This window comes from Pygoscelis adeliae, unplaced genomic scaffold (assembly GCF_000699105.1).
Source record: "Pygoscelis adeliae isolate BGI_AS28 unplaced genomic scaffold, ASM69910v1 Scaffold54, whole genome shotgun sequence".
NCBI lineage: Eukaryota > Metazoa > Chordata > Aves > Sphenisciformes > Spheniscidae > Pygoscelis > Pygoscelis adeliae.
This window is the reverse complement of record NW_008824982.1, coordinates 262,110-280,238: the sequence shown is the minus strand read 5'-3', so window position 1 is coordinate 280,238 and position 18,129 is coordinate 262,110.

The following is an 18,129-nucleotide window of genomic DNA, read 5'->3' as shown; positions in this document are numbered from 1 at the left end:
TGAACTCAAATACATATTTGTATTTGCTGTCCAACATTTTGCCAAGAATCTGCTAATATCCTACAACTGACAAGTTAGAAATCTCCAACTCAGCCATTTATAACCTCCCCCACAACTCAATAAAAAGGTACTTCAGTACCAGCCACCATCCCCTTATGTATCACCACCACGTTCCTTTAGTTACAGCTGATGTATAACCTGCAATTTATCTTCAATACTACCCTGCCACTGGAATTTGTGCATACCTACCAACACACACACCATGCCACAAACAGTGATTTGTACACCTCTGCTTAGTCTTCCGGATGGAAGCACACAGCGCTGACATTCAAATGCTCTTGGACCTTGCAGTACCCAAATCCACGTTTACCTTAGATTTCTAATATCAGGCTTCAGAAAAAGGCAGCAGTAGGGATCAAAGCAATACACCACACTGGTCCAACCTCAACAGCCTGATGCAGCCTTGGGGACCAGCACGCAAGGCAGCCAGCATCTCCTCCTTTCAAATGATGCTGCCATCGGGACGTGGCCCAGAAGGGCCGGTTGGGGACAAGCAGCACACTTTGCCGAGGGGCGGCACCAACCAGAGCCATGGCTTGCTGCATCTCCGGTGGTGGCAGTGGCCAACAAGAAAGCATCGACAATCAGTTTAACAAAACGAAAAATCAAGTAGGCCACCTGAAACAAACACACTATCAACAACTGGAATCATAAGCTAGGAAGACAGAAGGAAACTTAAGTCTGAACGATTATTTTGCCAAACTGCTAACTGTATTTTCGGTCAATCCAATTCATTCAGTTGCTGAGGAAGTATTTGGGAAACATTTACGTTCCACAGAAACTAAGCAAATCAACAATTCACTGTTTCCATTATCTTTTCCCATAAGCTTCACTAAGTTATTAACTTCAGCTTAGAATCACAGAATCATTAAGGTTGGAAGACACCTCCAAGATCATCGAGTCCAACCGTCAACCCAACACCACCATGCCCACTAAACCATGTCCCTAAGCGCTGCATCTACACGTCTTTTAAATACTTCCAGGGATGGTGACTCAACCACTTCCCTGGGCAGCCTCTTCCAATATTTAACCACTCTTTCAGTAAAGAAATTTTTCCTCACATCCAATCTAAACCTCCCCTGGCGCAACTTGAGGCCATTTCCTCTTGTCCTATCGCCAGTGACTTGGGAGAAGAGACCGACCCCCACCTCGCTACAGACTCCTTTCAGGTAGTTGTAGAGAGCACTGAGGTCTCCCCTCAGCCTCCTGTTCTCCAGGCTGAACAACCCCAGCTCCCTCAGCCGCTCCTCATAAGACTTGCTCTCCAGACCCTTCACCAGCCTCGTTGCCCTTCTCTGGACACGCTCCAACATCTCAACATCCTTCTTGTAGTGAGGGGCCCAAAACTGAACACAGTATTCGAGGCGCGGCCTCACCAGTGCCCAGTACAGGGGCACCATCACTTCCCTACTCCTGCTGGCCACACTATTTCTGATACAGGCCAGGATGCCGTTGGCCTTCTTGGCCGCCTGGGCACACTGCCGGCTCATGTTCAGCCGGCTGTCAACCACCACCCCCAGGTCCTTTTCCGCCAGGCAGCTTTCCAGCCACTCTTCCCCAAGCCTGTAGCGCTGCATGGGGTTGTTGTGGCCAAAGTGCAGGACCCGGCACTTGGCCTTGTTGAACCTCATACAGTTGGCCTCGGCCCATCGATCCAGCCTGTCCAGGTCCCTCTGCAGAGCCTTCCTACCCTCGAGCAGATCAACACTGCCGCCCAACTTGGTGTCGTCTGCAAACTTACTGAGGGTGCACTCGATCCCCTCGTCCAGATCATTGATAAAGATATTGAACAGAACTGGCCCCAAAACTGAGCCCTGGGGAACACCGCTCGTGACCGGCCACCAACTGGATTGAACTCCATTCACCACAACTCTCTGGGCCCGGCCGTCCAGCCAGTTTTTTACCCAGTGCAGAGTACACCTGTCTAAGCCGTGAGCCGCCAGCTTCTCTAGGAGAATGCTGTGGGAGACGGTGTCAAAGGCCTTACTGAAGTCCAGGTAGACCACATCCACAGCCTTTCCCTCGTCCACTAGGCGGGTCTAAACACACCTAGAACTCTCACACAGTCCTCTTCAACATCCTTCTAAAAGACAAGTGATAAATCATGCTAGCCTCATAAAAATGTCCTGACTACATGTTCATTTTCATTTATAAAAGATAAGGAATCTTAAATGTTCATTATAAAAAGGAAGATATGAATATCCCACACTGAACTCAGAAAAGAAATTAAAGCGTCACTAAATAACAAGGTCATTAAGATTAACCTAAATTTAATCTTCAAATTAATTTTAAAATCCCAAAGATTAATCTAAATTTAATAAAGATCATATAATCAAGGTTTACACATCACCTATAAAATACTATTTAAAGATGCTTGAATTTAAAGACAAATTACATTTTTTAAAATGTTACCATGATATTTCCTTAACAGAGCAACACTCAGTACTGATACTGCTCTGTGATTTTGATTTATCCTACATCCTTTCATACCAATGCAGGAAAGAAGAGCTGAACGGATTTTTCCCCACCAGGTTAAAATATAAATAAGCTTAAGACTAAGAGAAGCATGTGTCAGTAACTCCCACTGATAAATGGATGTCCACTACAACTTTACAGTGGCCTCCCAGCTCATCAGCTCAGGACAGAAAGGGAAACCGATTCCGATTTTGAACTAATGATCTTTATCTAACAATTCCAGTGTTCTCACTACACTTCTGGAGATCATGTCACTTTTACTATTTGGAATAGAAACAGTCAGTTGCATACCAATATTACATGAAATTTAAGATACCCATAACGTTTACTCTGAATGGCATTATAGGGATGCTATACTGGAGATCTACTGACTTCTAGATAAAAGAAACTATTCCCACATATCACCTAAAAATTCTGTATGTCAGTTTTCATATTTAATTAAACCTTAACTCCAGTGCCCTTTAAAATACATTCAGAAAAGTGATAGTAAAAAACCAATTTAAAACATTCAGAAAACTACTGAATTGCGATAAATTAAATACCTCTTGATAAAACTAGCTGATGAAGAATAACACACATTTCCTGGCCATGCTTTATACCATCTTTACAAAAAAAGACAACCTTTAGCATCAGGTGTAGGAGAAGGGAACGGCTGGGCATTCACTTTTCTAAATCCAACAAAGAATATATTTCTTTGTCTTATGTCACACTTTCTACAGAAATAAAAATAAAGAAAAAAATTAGTATAACAGATTATACGCAACAACAGGAACAAGGCACTTATTTTTAAGTCTCCTATAATAACAATATCTATCCGCTAGAACTCCCAAGTACATTCTCACCAAAAACCAGCACTAAGTTTCAGAAACTAATAAGGGAAAGCAATGAAAGAAAACTGCATCTTCTGGATTTGGGGCAGAGGTACAGAGAAGGGAAACTGGAGTCCTGATTAGGTTTCTGAAACAAATTGATTTTAGAAGTGTTCTTCATTACCTATTTCTATAGCCTATCAGCATTGCAAAGCATTTTTTTTTCAGCCATAGAATGGCATGTATAGAAGGACAGTCAAAAGAACACAACTGTACAGTTTATTTCTGAGATCTGTTCTTGCATCCGACTACTTCTGGTGTTATGCAAAATATACTAGTGACATCCTAAATTTCACACTCCTCAATTTTAAGGAGCTGGTTATAAGCCCAGAAATTCATCCACTAAGAACAAGCAGATCACCAATACAAGAGAAAAAAAATTCTAGCATGAGAGAAGAGTTGTACTACAGGCACACAACCAACTTGCATCATCACAACTTTTCCCTTACACAGGGCTCAGTTACCAATGGCTTCTTTGGGGCTCATATGTACGAAGGTGTCACACCAGGAATTAAATACTCTTTTCTCATCCAGCTCAAATGACTAGTTGGAACAATCTGTTCCTTTTATTCAACAGCATGCTTTTATTTTTCTCCACCACCTGCTGTACAAGTATAATGACTAGCTCTAAATCTATCAGAGTAGATAGCTCCATGGTAGGAACCCAGTACAAAATTATGTTCATCTGGGATGTCAGGTAAAAGTCCTGTGAAAATTTAATTTTCTTCTTGCACTGATTGGTGAATTCAAAGCTTGAAGAGTATAAAGGCGCTACAGCAGGTCTCTTGTCAGTCATATATCCAGGAACAGGTTCTGCTTTTAAAATCGCCCACCTACTGCATTAATTTATCTGTTTCTGTCACAGCGTGTCTCGAAGCATAGGATGTTTTCATCTTCTAAAGGCACTATGTTATTTCTGTTATGAGCATTTTAAAACACATTGATTACAGAACATTCAGACACCTACAAAGAATATACTATGAACTGCTGTTAATGCAGTTTGAGAATAAATTTTAATGACTCATGTTAAAATGCTTATGTCCATAAATGCTACTGAAATGTAACTCTGAAATAACCTTAATTAACCTATGGCACCTAAAAAGGCAGAAGGTCAGAGACACTATTTAATTAAAAAAAAACACACCAAAAACAAACATGCAAACAGCAGCACTTAAGGAAAATGACAGATTCTCCTTCACTATAGGGAGAAGTCATACTAAATACTAAGAATATTTATCTTCTTTGCAGTGGCATCTTATTTTGTAGTACTAGAATTCATTACACAAAACACAACTGATTACAGTTAAAAGCAATAAAAGCCAAGTAAATTCAATTACCTACAAATGACTTTTAAAAATTTTCTAGCCTTGTTCCCACTCTCAGTATGTTTTAGTCATCCTCTTAGCTTATTAACTTGAACATGGAACTCCAGGTCTCATCCGAAAGCACCAATGGAGTGTGAACACCAACAGCTTAATAGTCAATATGGCCAATTATTCCTAAATTAGCATTATTTTATTTTCATTGTAGAGTTTTTGTTGGTGCTGTTAGAACAGTCAAATAATCTAAATATCCCTATAAACTCTTCAGAAAAGGAAGTGGACAAAACCACTCCTATATCACTACATGTTATAAATCACCTTGACATTAAAAACCAATCCAACCCCCCAATAGCCATAAAGTAGGACCACCACCAATACAAGGGGAAAAAAAAAAAAAAAGAAAAAAAAAACCACAAACCAGGTCATAATCAAGTCCGATCTATGCATGATTTTTTTTTTCATTTTGTATGTGTCTTCCATATTCTTTATTAATAAAATGTAGTTTATTTTAGAAATAAAAGATGGGAACTTGAAAAATATTAGGTACAAGTTACCAAGAATGCAGGAAGCCTCATGTGGACATCCTTTCCTGTCATCTTCAGGGAAAGATCTCACTATTAATCCCAGCATTTTCCTAACCCCAAATTTTGGGAAAGCGTGAAGATTCACAATTAGATGTGGTCTACCTGGCCATGCCATTTATTAGATTTCTTCTATTAAATTAGGTTCCTGCCCTCTATACAAGGCCTGGAAAAGGCTTCTTCATCTCCGATTTCAAAAAGCTTCATATCAACAGGCAACATGAAACCTTTCCGTGCTTTACCAGCAGTGAACAGGATGGAAAAAGGAAAGAGATGAAGGGGGGAGAAGATCAGTCTCTATTACACTATCTGTCCTTCAATTTCCAAACTAAGCAAAACCTAATCTAAACAAAAGTGTCTTTAAATTCCCTCCTGTTCTCCAGGGAAAGGAAGGTTTTCTGTTCTTTACTGGAGAGGTGACAACAGGTAGCTGTGAAGAATCACAGCTGCTTAATGTCTTTTTCATGTTTTCTTCATCCTTCCTTGGCATGGGCAAGGCAACAGAGAGCAAATACCCCGCATATGCAGATCACTTTATATAACTGAAGCTACCAAGACAATTTCCATTTCAGTTCACAAGGTATTTCTGAAACCACGAAGAGATTCAACAGTTTCATGAAATTATGAACAGATCTTCATTAATACACAAGTGTCAACATCCACAAAACACCAAAGTTATGTCATATTTCAGCTCATAGGCTGCAAGCCTTAGTATTCCTCCAGTGCACTGAGCAGACTTCTGACCAATTGCACTGGTGACAAGGAGTTATACCATTTGAATACAAATAACTGGGGGGGGTGAGGGATAGAATCATGTACTTGAGATTAATAAATATTTTCATGACTATACCAATAGTAACTAAAACACCAGCAAGCAAATTCTATGACTTCAAGGACACAATTGAGAGCTCCAAAATGAAATTAATCACTTTGATTATTTATAGATATGTGGTCTTAACAATGCTGCTTCTGAAAATAACACCCTTTTCCAAGACACTGTTAGTGCTTATTTATAGAAAATCTTATGTAGATATCTCAGTCCCCGGCATTTCTCCTAAATGTTCGCACAATATGCTGTTAAAAGTTAATGGATAAGAATGTGATTAAACTCAGTAGGAGTGCTGAATGAAGACAGCCCTACAACCATTACATTAAATCACAAAATTTTCTATAGATTCAGAGTGCTAGGTTATTTTGTAACCTACGAAAGAAAAGCAGAAACAAGGACTTGGAAGAAAAAACTTTATAGCTAAACTTTTATCTCTACTAACACGTCAGCAATTCAACCACAAAAGCAGGCTTAACAACTACACTAGCCACCCTATTACAACTTTGACAGTTAAACCATAAAACAAGGTGACAGGGGAAAAAACAGGTTATTTAAAGTTTGTTCTAAAAAACATCTCTTGATATCAGGTATCAAAATTTTGTTCAACAGACGAAAGCTAGAGTTTCCAGCTGGGCGGTAGGAGCAACCATTCAAAAATAAAAAGGAGTCTCATGTGAGGACAACAAATGATCACAAGTTACCACAGCATCAGTGCAGAAGCCAGACAAACAAGTGAGGAAATGAGGCAAGAGCGCATAAGTTATACAGACTAAACTATGAAAGGAGCTCAAGGAACAGGGGGGCAAAGAGCTCAAAAGGAATATGGCCAACAGGAAAGCTGAGGAATTCCTAGGGGGAGGTGAGCATAAGACTGCATAAAATTTTAAATGGTCATGCAAAAAGGCAGATCAAATTAAATGCAAGGAAATGGAAAAAGCTCTGATATCAAAAATGACAGAAGCTGTTACACAACGTCATTTCTGAAGCCACAGAAGGAGATAAGTCCAAGAAGGTGGAGAGATGATTGAAGAGTTCAGTCACGGTATAAATTCAGAGTCACAGGAGGATGATACGAACCTCTCAGAAGAGGTCTTTCAAGAAACGACATCAAGGTATTTGAAGAATTAAGCTAACGGTGAATCACAGAACTCAGGCACACGAATGAGAGCGGTAACGTGCAATATTGAGATCAAAAATGTATCCTCACACACACAGGCCCTGCTAAACTAAAAGCTAAATCCTTTTGTATCAGAAATGCAATTACTGCTCTAGTTTCTTATGGTAAGAAAATAGTCATAAGCATTTTAATATCTGGCATATCTTTTCATGCAATCCAGCAATATTCTCATGAAAGGAAGGCTAGAAAGAAGAATGATGTGAATGTATTTTGAAAACACAGCAAAGATTTCTATACCCATAGGAAACAGCCAAGCTCCCCAATTTAAAGACCTGCTGAGACACAGACCAACAAATAGCAGATTTCAGATGTACTGGCCCCCAATCTACAAAATCAAATAGTTGAGTTTCGAAGGGACCTCTGGAGGTCATCTGGTCCAACCCCTCTGCTCAAGCAGGGCGACCTACGTACAGTTGCCTAGGACCATGTGCAGTTTTTGAATATTTCCAAGGCTGGAGACTCCACAACCTCGCTGGGCAACCTGTGCCAGTGCTCAGTCACCCACACAATAAAGAAAAAAAAGAAAAGGAAAAAAACAGGGTTTCCTGACATTCAGAGGGACCCTCCCTGTGTGGCAGACAGTGTTGAAAGCCTTACTGATGTCTAGCCAGACAATATTTGCTGCTGTCCTCCATGTGCCTGGAAATGGTTTCAAGGGTGAGCTGTTCCATCACCTTCCCGGGATCGAGGTTAGACTGACCAGGCTGTCCTTCCCCGGGTTCTCCTTCTTGCCCAATCTCCTATTAAAATATTGTCTCATCTTAAGCTTTTCTCAGTAATACTTCATATTTTCTCCAGTATCAAAACAAAGCTCTGCACATCCTTACAAATTTTAACGCTTTTTATTCAATCACACAGACAAGTATAACATTGCCCTCTGCGATATCATGCTTAAACATGGACTATAAAGTATCAGAGAAGAGCGGAGATTAAAAAAAACAGAATTATATGAAAACTTTTCATAGTAAACAAGCTGAGAGCAGCAAATGCACAGAAATAGAAATTTATCTTTCTTTCTGATATGTCTTTTGCCTTTCCTCTTTAGCCTTACAAATCTAAGTCTTTTGTTAATGATGCCCTACAGAATCAAATGAACATCAAATGGATGATTCATTTCACATGCTACTCTTTGTATTAGTTGTTACTTCATTCTTCAGCAAAGTAAGATTTATCAAAATATTTCATAGACTATCAGGAAAATATTTTAGGTAGGTTTCATTAGGAAAGAATCATCTGACAGCAAAGCTATTTAACACACTCAGAACACACATACAGAAGAAGATGCTGACAACTCACTCTCTTCCTTCACATCTTGTGGGTAAATCGCTGCTTACTGTTGAACAGATTTATCATATAAATTGTGCATGTAAGCATATAATGCGTCTCTTCTCTCATCACAATTAATGCTCAACAAGATCTCTGATGAACAAACAACACAAGTCATCACATCATTTTGGACAAAGCTTACTGATATGCCACCAAACTTAGTTTTATTTGTGCAATAAAAAAATACCCTCTCCAGACAAATTGCAATAGGCATGTAAAGCTCTAGCAAGAAATTACTGTTTTAGGGTAGAAATATTTACAATCAGAATTGTATTTCTACTACAATTTAACAAACAAAGAAAATGTTATTTTGCGACTCCCCAGGGAATTGAACTCAAGGACTTGAAACTTGTATTTTTATCTGCAAATCTGCACTTTAGTTTCAATAGAAGTAACTATTACAAGAATACTTAGCTGCATTGTAGTATTTTTCAAGCAGGTTCAAGTTGTAGTTATTCGCTCCACTTCTTAAATGGAGAAATACTCACTGGGGTGGCTTTGTGAAACGGTGTAATAGATAAGCCTGAAGGTTAGATAAATCCTACTTTAGACTGTGCAATGAAGTAGCATTTTGGAGCCAATCATCTGCTCATGTCTTGAAGGCATACTGCCCAAAGCACAGTAAGGAGAACAGAGAAACATGATTCCTACCAATCTTACAATTTCAGCACACAAGTGAAAATGTATCCCTTTATGTTATACATTGCACAGAAGTCAAGTACAAGAAAAACTGCGGCTGAAAACTGTCCTGGCAGGCACTGATAGGGTACCAAGAATGGTCTCTGAGCAGCAATTTACCACTCATTCTTAAGATTTTAAGGCTGAATTAGATATTTTCATGAAAACATCAGCTTGATGCTAAATAGTAGTTGAAAGATAATTCAAAAGTTAGAAGTTATAAAGAAATAAATTTAGAAAAGAATACTGAACATTTCTTTGGAACATTGTAAGCCACATCCAGACATTATGCGTGGTTCTGGTTTTCTATCTCCTAAGGGTTACAGCAGAAATTAAAAAGGCTCAGAGAACATCCAATAAAGATGATCATAGGATGCTTAAAGTATTAGACACAACTTAAAAGACTAGGAATTTTCAGCCAGAGATGACACAGGAAATAGGACAGGTGCATCCTTAGTGACGTGAAGAGGAGAACAGGGATCAGCCACTTTTTTTGTGTGTGTGAAAACATTACAGGGCCTCATATGAAGCTATGGGGTGTCAGGATGAAATTAAACACCGCAGTGTTGAACTGTGGGACTCCTTGCCACAGGATGCTACAGCTGCTACAGATATTTGAGGGGGGGAAGGATGGACAGAATCACTGGTATCAGCCAAGAAACAGTAACCGAGCACCGTTGGCTCAGAAGGCCACATGCCACTAAGACAGTATTTTGGGAAAGCATACCTACAGACTTGCCAGTGACTAGAAGAGAGTATAAAATCAGGGCATTTGGAGAACAGATACTGAGCTCTATCAGTCTTTGGACCAACGCATTGTATTGAATAAGAGGAAAATGTATAAGATGTACAACAAAATAAAGCCATAACTATTTGATGTAATTATGAGGCTAAACTATCTCAGACGGCAAAAATGGAACACTAAGAATTAAGGAGGGAGAGAGGGAGGGATATTATATTAAATGGAAAAGAAGGAGATAGAAAGAATAACAGGACTACAACACAAACAAGTAGTGAAGAAGTCTGAAGAAATCACATCCTGAATACGCATTGTTATAAATAGCCTAATATCTGGAGGTTTGTGCTGGTAACTCCCCATCACTCTACTCTCTCCTACCACGTGCTGTCACCGATGGGCTCCATTAGTCAGAGTATTGCCCAGTGCAGGGAAGCGCATACGGGTCTCTGCAAGAAAACAGCTATACACAGCTCTGAGAATGAGTTAATGATGCAGATGTACTCCTGATGTGATAAAAGTAAAAAAAAAAAAATATACATGCAGTAGTTTTCTCAGCAATTGTCAACCACATATGTATAACCCCCCTAGTAACTTTTTTCCTTAAACAGCACTTGAGAGCTTAGTAAATGAGGCTGCAATCAAACTAGACTCTGGAAAATATGCTGCATTTTATGATTCACTCTTCAAAGTACTAAAGTATGTTCTGTACTCCCCGTTCCTAGAGGAAAAAGGAAAAGAAAGAAAAAAAAAAGTATTACATTTTGCTCTTACACTAGCTTCTCTTTTTCAAGCTAGACAAGGCATTTACACATTCAGCTAGAACTTGTGCAAATATTACATGCCCATGTTTTCACAACATCTTTTCAGTCATCCTTTGCTAGCGTATCCACGAAAACATGTATGTGAGAAAGTACTCACTTTTTGGTAGGCCATTACCTAAAATGGGGCAGCTTGCTAGTGAAAGGAAAGAGAGGCGGCAGCAGGATAAGCTTCTAAAAAGTATCAGTTAAGTTAAAATTCATACTATATCTCATCTGACAACGAAAACCTCATGGAAGGAGGTAACATCATAAGAGTTTCATGTTTGGGGTTTGTTTTGTTTTGTTTTTTAAAGCCAGGAGAAAAAATGTGAATTGTTTCAGTGGGCAATGTGTGTCCTGATGGTTGCATTACTTGTCACTATACGTACAAAAAAAAACCCCAAACCAACCCCTCCACAGAAGCAGCATTCTTCTCTGTTTCTTATTTTTTCTGTACTATAACTTCAAGAAAGTTAAAAATTGGCTCTGCACTCCAAGTTATCATTTTAAAGTTAAAATACAGAACATAATACAGAGCAATACAGTCAGAAGAAAATACTTCATAAAGACCAAAAGCCAAGAAAAGCATAAAAATGCTTAATACAATGTAAAAATCAATATTTAATAACCAACACATAATCTGGATGCAATGAATAAAGCAAGAAGCATAATAAAATTTTGCTGATTTTAAATGGAAACACTTTAGTACCAGAGGAATATAGGTAATTCGTAATAAAATAACAGCCTCAAGGTGTGACCAAAAGCATCCCCCCCCCCTCTATTTTTTGCCCTATCACAGTCCACCCCACAGAAGTATGAGACAGTGGAAAAACAGAAATGTTTTGTTCATACCACCCATACCAGTAGGTCAATCACAATTTCATAAGGAACAAGAGGTGACAGGTATATCACCAGCAATTCTCAATAGCCTAAGTTCAAATATAAATTTGTGTCACCCACTGGCATGGTGAGGTTCTGTCCTCTTACAATCCCTGTAATTTTGAATATTTGCATACACTTCAAAGGGACAAAGATGGACTCCAGGTCTTCTTGCTTGCATCTCATCTCTGGGTATCCTCATCTATAAATACATTTGCAAACATTTTCTCTGAGGGGTTGAATCCATCACACCACTGATCTAAAGTGGTCTCCTTCTGCCTAAACTGAACCTCAGCCTGCCTTTCTGACGACATCTGGCTATCATGAGCAGCACAGTTACAACCACCCTTTTACTCTTTCACTCCAATCTTGATCTCAGGTCAGCACCTCTTTTCTCAAGTATTACAGACACCATCATCCATCATTCACATCTGTATTCAAGCCTCTTCTTGTGTCCTTCGCTCCAGCTATGCCTGATTTTTGAAGGGTAACTAAAAAGCTTCTCCGAGACACACTTCCTCTGTAACTCTCTTCCAGCTTTCATCTCCCCTTAACCCAATTACTTTGGCATCTCCTCTCTGCCCTTGACAAACGCATCTTCTCTCACTCTTATCTATTCACAGTACTGCTGAAAAGACTCTCTTTACAGCCCATCGCTTTGGCTGCATTCCACTTTCACTTCCTCTCTCTCCATTTTCACAGAACAAACTTATTTTTGTAACCATTCACTGTTTATGCCCACTTATGGAAAGCCAGCCAATGCAACTCAACAGAGCTCGTGGCAGCAACTGGCAGAAACCTATTCCGTTGTTGTTGGATTTGCTTTCCTCTGGTTTAGCTGGTTAAAAAACCCAGAGGGTTAAGGGGGAGGGGGGTTGAGGGGTCAAACAAGTGCCAAAAAAAAGGAGATGACAAGAGTCCATTGCTAGAATAAGGAATAAGGCAGATGTGTGTAGAGGGAGATGAGAAAGCATGGAGTGTCAACCATGGGCACGCAAACCATTGGGTTGGCTAGGTTTCCCAGTTTTGGCTTCCCATAGGTCTCCAATGGAAAAAAAAAAAAAGTCACACGCTGTCCCACTCATTTAAGTTGCCAACAACATCTACTTAGAGTCAGAATGGCCGACCTGGCAAAGGCACAAGTGTTGTAGGTAGCTAACAAACCGCAACTGTTCTTTAAAGAGAGATTTTAAGTATAGCTGCCCTGATACCATCTCTGGGGTTGAGCACGAAGAAGTGCTAGTGTATGTCAAAACCCAGAGCCAAATTGAGAGGCCAACAGCATTATTCTGCAGTCTTGCACTGCTTGCATCTCCTACCAGCTAGAGAGCAAACGGAACTGAAAAAGACCAACTTTGCCAGCACATGTTTTTAACTAGCTGAAGAAAAGAGAAAGACATTGTCAGCATCTTCTCGTACAAAACAACTCCTTGTAATGTTTACATGCATTTAATGCCCACATACCAGATTTTAGGGAAGGTACAATTTAACAGTGATCAGTCTTGTCCTTGGATGGCAAGTGCTTCTATCTAGCAGTGACTGTGGCGCCCATGCACCATTACACCTTTGCCTTGTTCTTCATATAGTCCAGTTACATGGAAAACACTCCTCATCTTCCAGTCCAAATTAGTTTCACCTAGAGTTAACTTGGCAGACACAGCATTACGTATGCAAGCTCTGAGAGGCAGCCTTCATTTTTGCAATCCAGGAAGGGATGTATGCTGCAGGGGGACAGGGGAAAGTTGAGCCATATCAACACCATTTTGATCCCATTAGCTCAACTTCTTGCTTGTCCATAGCCCTCTCACTAAGGTGAACAATCACCTTCTGGTGACAGAAATAATCACCTTCAAATCATGTTAAAGATCAGTTATGTTCTGTAGAACTAAATCACCGCTCAGAATTTGCTGCAAGGTACTCTAATAATCCATCTCATGGACTAGCCAACAAGACAGAGCTAGTTTTTAGCACTGGCTTTGTTCTGAAGGTCTCAATTTAACACCCCATTTTGCAAACTTATAGTAGAAAACACTGATGACTGATGCCATGTTGTTCTGTTTAGAAGGTACACTAAGACAGTCCACTAACAAACCTATCCAGAATAACCCTTAAGTGATCTGTTTCTACTGTGCAACGCCCTTGTAACCAGCCACTGTTCTCAGCGTCTACAGGAACAGCTCAACTGAACAGACCTTAAGAGTCGGTATGAGTACTAGTGCTCCACATTTTCAAAGCTCTAACCAGCGTTACCCTTCAATACATACAGTACAGTTATCTATGCTGATGACAGCTGCCTGGGTACCTAATCTCAACCCTTTTCTAATCCTGAGGGAACCAGGAATTGCAAACTGGCAGTTACAGCAGACTCTTACTGCAGTTGGCATATTTTCCATCTCTAGTAATGCTTTTGCGACTCAGTAGCAGAGCGTTTCCAAAAAAGAGCTCTACCAAAACAATTCACATCTGTTCTCTCTCAGCATCACTCTCAGTAGGTCTCTGACTTACCACGGCCATCTGATAAAATTGGATGCAGCACCCTCCCCCCAAGCCCAAAAATCACGATAATAGTCTACACAGCAGCAATATTGGATCTACCCAGGGATCACTCATACTCTCTGGACATCTGCTCTTGAGGGCTGCTACTCCACAGCCTGAATATCACATATCACTCTGGGCCCACCTACCTTACACGCAGTGAGCTGTCATGCAACTCCGCACTACTATGAGTGTCATTTCAGACTACAGATGGCATCTCTACCCCAGCTGCCACTGCTGAGTCATACTGCTCTGCCATTTGCTCACTTTGAATACATATTTGCTAAAATAGTCGCAGAGATTGAAAGCTCATCTGACTTATTGTACCCAGAACTGTTTTGGTATCAAACCTCATTTTTTAGTTACTGCCAGCTTTGTCACATTGCTGTTTGTCAGAGGCAACTCACTAGAAGAGGGTAAGATACCACTCAGCAACCAGGTTTTTTCTGCCTCACTACTTCAGCACGCTCCCGAATCACCTGTGTGCCAACCAGACAGGCCCTGGGTGCAAGGAGGCAGCGCGGGACCCAGCTGCGTTCCAGTTGAGCAGAGGGGCCAGCACATCTGCATGCAGATACGGCGAGCAGCAGCTTCGCAGAGGACCGGCTTCAACCCAGAGCAGTCATGGGCTAATGCAAGAAATTTCATTTCCAAAACTGCTGCGGCTTGGTTTTTGTACCTACATCAACAACAGTAGTAATGAAATTTGAAACTTGATTACCGGAAATATTTCGCTACCTCCCTCCTAATCCATCTACTTCAAATCACTCCATACTACTACATTCAATCCATAAACTAGAGAACTAGAAAATCCCAAAGAGGAAAAGTGCTAGAAATAAAAATATTAATTTGTTAGTTAACAGGGAACACAAAATGAAGGAGTCTGACTGCCAGAAAATATTTTAATTTCTTCAGCATTGTTGTGGTTTAACCAGGACAAGCATTCAGTTAGAAAAAGGCACACATGCCCCAATCCATCACCATACTTTGTAAAGAAAACGTTAAGCAACGTAAGTGTTCCCAAATATTATTCAAGACAAGTAACTACCTAGCACATTATAGTTATGCAATTAATAGTAACTAAAAACAAAAGAGAGAGTCTTCACTGACTCTGAATCAAACAGCAAATAACAACCACTAAAAGTTAGGATCCCACCTAATCCTCAAAACTCCTTTGCCACGGTAGGAATAGCACTACTGGGATACAGTGGGTTTTATGAAAAGCAACTTTCACCAGGTTGATAAGGCAATTCCCCCTACCTCACCCCATCATCTTTATATTTGTACATTGTACAGAGGAAATGTAAAAGAATATACTAACTCTACACCACCAAAAGCAATCATACTTTTTAGAAATATTGAAAGACAATTAGAAACAATTAAGATGGCAGGAGACAAGAGGAAGAACTAAGGACATTTTTCCTTAGCCAAATAGTTTTTAGTATCAATGCTACTCTGATGAAGGTTCAAAATTTTGTGTTTTCTTGCCCTCGGGAACAAGCAGACAACTTCATCCGTTGATATAGTCATTTATTTCTTTGCTGCTTTTAGGTCTAGCAAACCAGAAATTCACAACTCCAATTTCGGAACATAAGCAGAGGAGGATCTAATTTGAGTTGGTTTTAAATTATACAGCCATAAATGAATTAAGATTATGTTTATTCAATCAGGATTTTCAGGTCACCTTTGAAGCCCCTGCTACAGACTCATGCGCTAGACTAATTGCTTCAGTTTCGTCTTTCTTTCCTCTGAAGAGGAAATTTATTTGTTGCTGTAGACCTTGAAGAGCAAAAGGAGGATGAACTTACTTTTTTGGTTCTTTTGAAGTCTCAAAACAGTGTTCAGTTTGTACTATTTCCAGAAAAAAAGCTAGGACTGTAAGTTTCTAATTTTTCTATTCAATCCACAAGTTGCAATTTAAAAATTTATGGTCAGTTTATACTTTTAAGCACTTTTAAATATTAGATCAGACAAGATGAATATCAGCAATCTAATGGGAAGACAAAAATCTATTAAAGAACCTGCCATTTAGGAATTGCAAATGACATCACCGTCATCAAAGCCCACACAGTAAGCAGCGACAGATAAATTATTCCAGCTGGCCAGTGACTATGTAAACCCCCAGAACTGCCACCTCACTGACATCCAAAACTTATCAGTAAATTATCATGCAGCGTTGAGTCTGAGGTAACCACAGGAATACCTCTGGTTTAGACCTTTTACCAGCTGACATTTCACAGTGTTATTTCACCGTGAAAATTAAATGCTCTTACACTTCTACAAGATGCAAACACTGGTGCCCTAATCTGTAAGAAACTAGCTGACAGAAAAAGTAGTTAGAATTTTGGACAAATATACTACTTGGCCTATGGGAGAGAACACTGAACATTGCTGCTGATGTAAAGAATTCAAGAAGGAGAAAGTGTCAGATCAAGAAAAGTAAGAAGGCGAGGAGCAGCACTGGAGTGACACAATTCTACCCTAGGACAGAATCCTGCCGCAGAGTCCTCTCGTCAGTTGTGCCTGAAATATGTAAGAGCAACGTGAAGTAAGCTTTAGCTGTTACTTCAGATTAAATACAGTAGGAATACATAAGTGCAGATTGATGCTAAATTTACAAGAACTTTTTATCATGGGGTGGTTTTTTTTTTTTTTGAGTCAAGATGTTATGCATACAGGGGCTATTTACACACATGTTAATGCTTCTAATGCAGCAGCCTTCTTCAACTCAGGCTGTTAAAAATAGAAGGGAATGGGTAGGAGGGGAGGTGCTCCTTTTATCAGCAGCATCTTTAAGTGGATAGGATGAAAGGAAAAAAGGAAGATTAAGTATTGAAATGTGAAAGAGAAGGATAGCAGGGAATAAGCATTAGATGTTATACTAATCATTGATTTTTTATTTAGTTTTTTTTCAAGGGGGGGGGGGGGAGAGACTTGATATTGAATTCTTTTTGTATAAGCCATCAATACAAATCAAACGAATGAATACTTGAGAAAAAAAATCAATAAAGAATATTTCTGTTGCTAATTACTTCATGACAAATTATCAGGGTAAAATGTCAAACTTCCAATTTAAGGAGCAAGTCTTAAGTCATTCAGTGCCTAAAGATACCAATTACAAAAGTAATAAATAGCTTTAGTCAAGTTTAGGCCAACTCATTTACACAAAGAAGTCTTCAAGTACTGTTCTGCAGAAAAAATACTTTACATGTTCTCCTAATATAAACAGGGGATCATATAGCTGTAAAATTTCTGCATTTCTTTTGTTAATCAAATATTATATATTAGAATTCATAAAAATATTCAAAAATACACTTACAACTAATATACTCAATAAAACAGAATACACCCGGGGCACGGGCAATAAGACACCTTTTGTAGCCCTGACATGCCACTGCTCAACGTTTCACTCCCCTTACTCTATTACATAGAGGGCTGGTGATCAGCCAGGAGCAGCTACTACTTTGGCGTGATATGGCATTACTCTCTTAATGGGGCTTTACTGTAAAAGGCTTGGAAATTTTCACCTACCCTATTCAAATAAGTACTCTGTTCCAATTCTTTCTACTCCATTTTATTTTCTTGAGAACCAAGTACAGTAAAAACTAGAACAGTTCCAGCTTTTACTAAGCACTACCCGTACCACAGTTGTCTTTCTTCAATAATATAGCATTGTGCTTAAAAAACAAAGTTATTCTTACAGATTCATTTGTTTTCAAAATCTCTCTTGAGAGATCGGTAGGCAGTATCTGCTTTCTGAGGAAGCTATAAGATAGGGTGGATTAACAATTTCTAAACAATCAGAGTTTTGTCTCACGGGTCATCTCTGAGCCCACAATACATCACGAGTTTGCTGGGC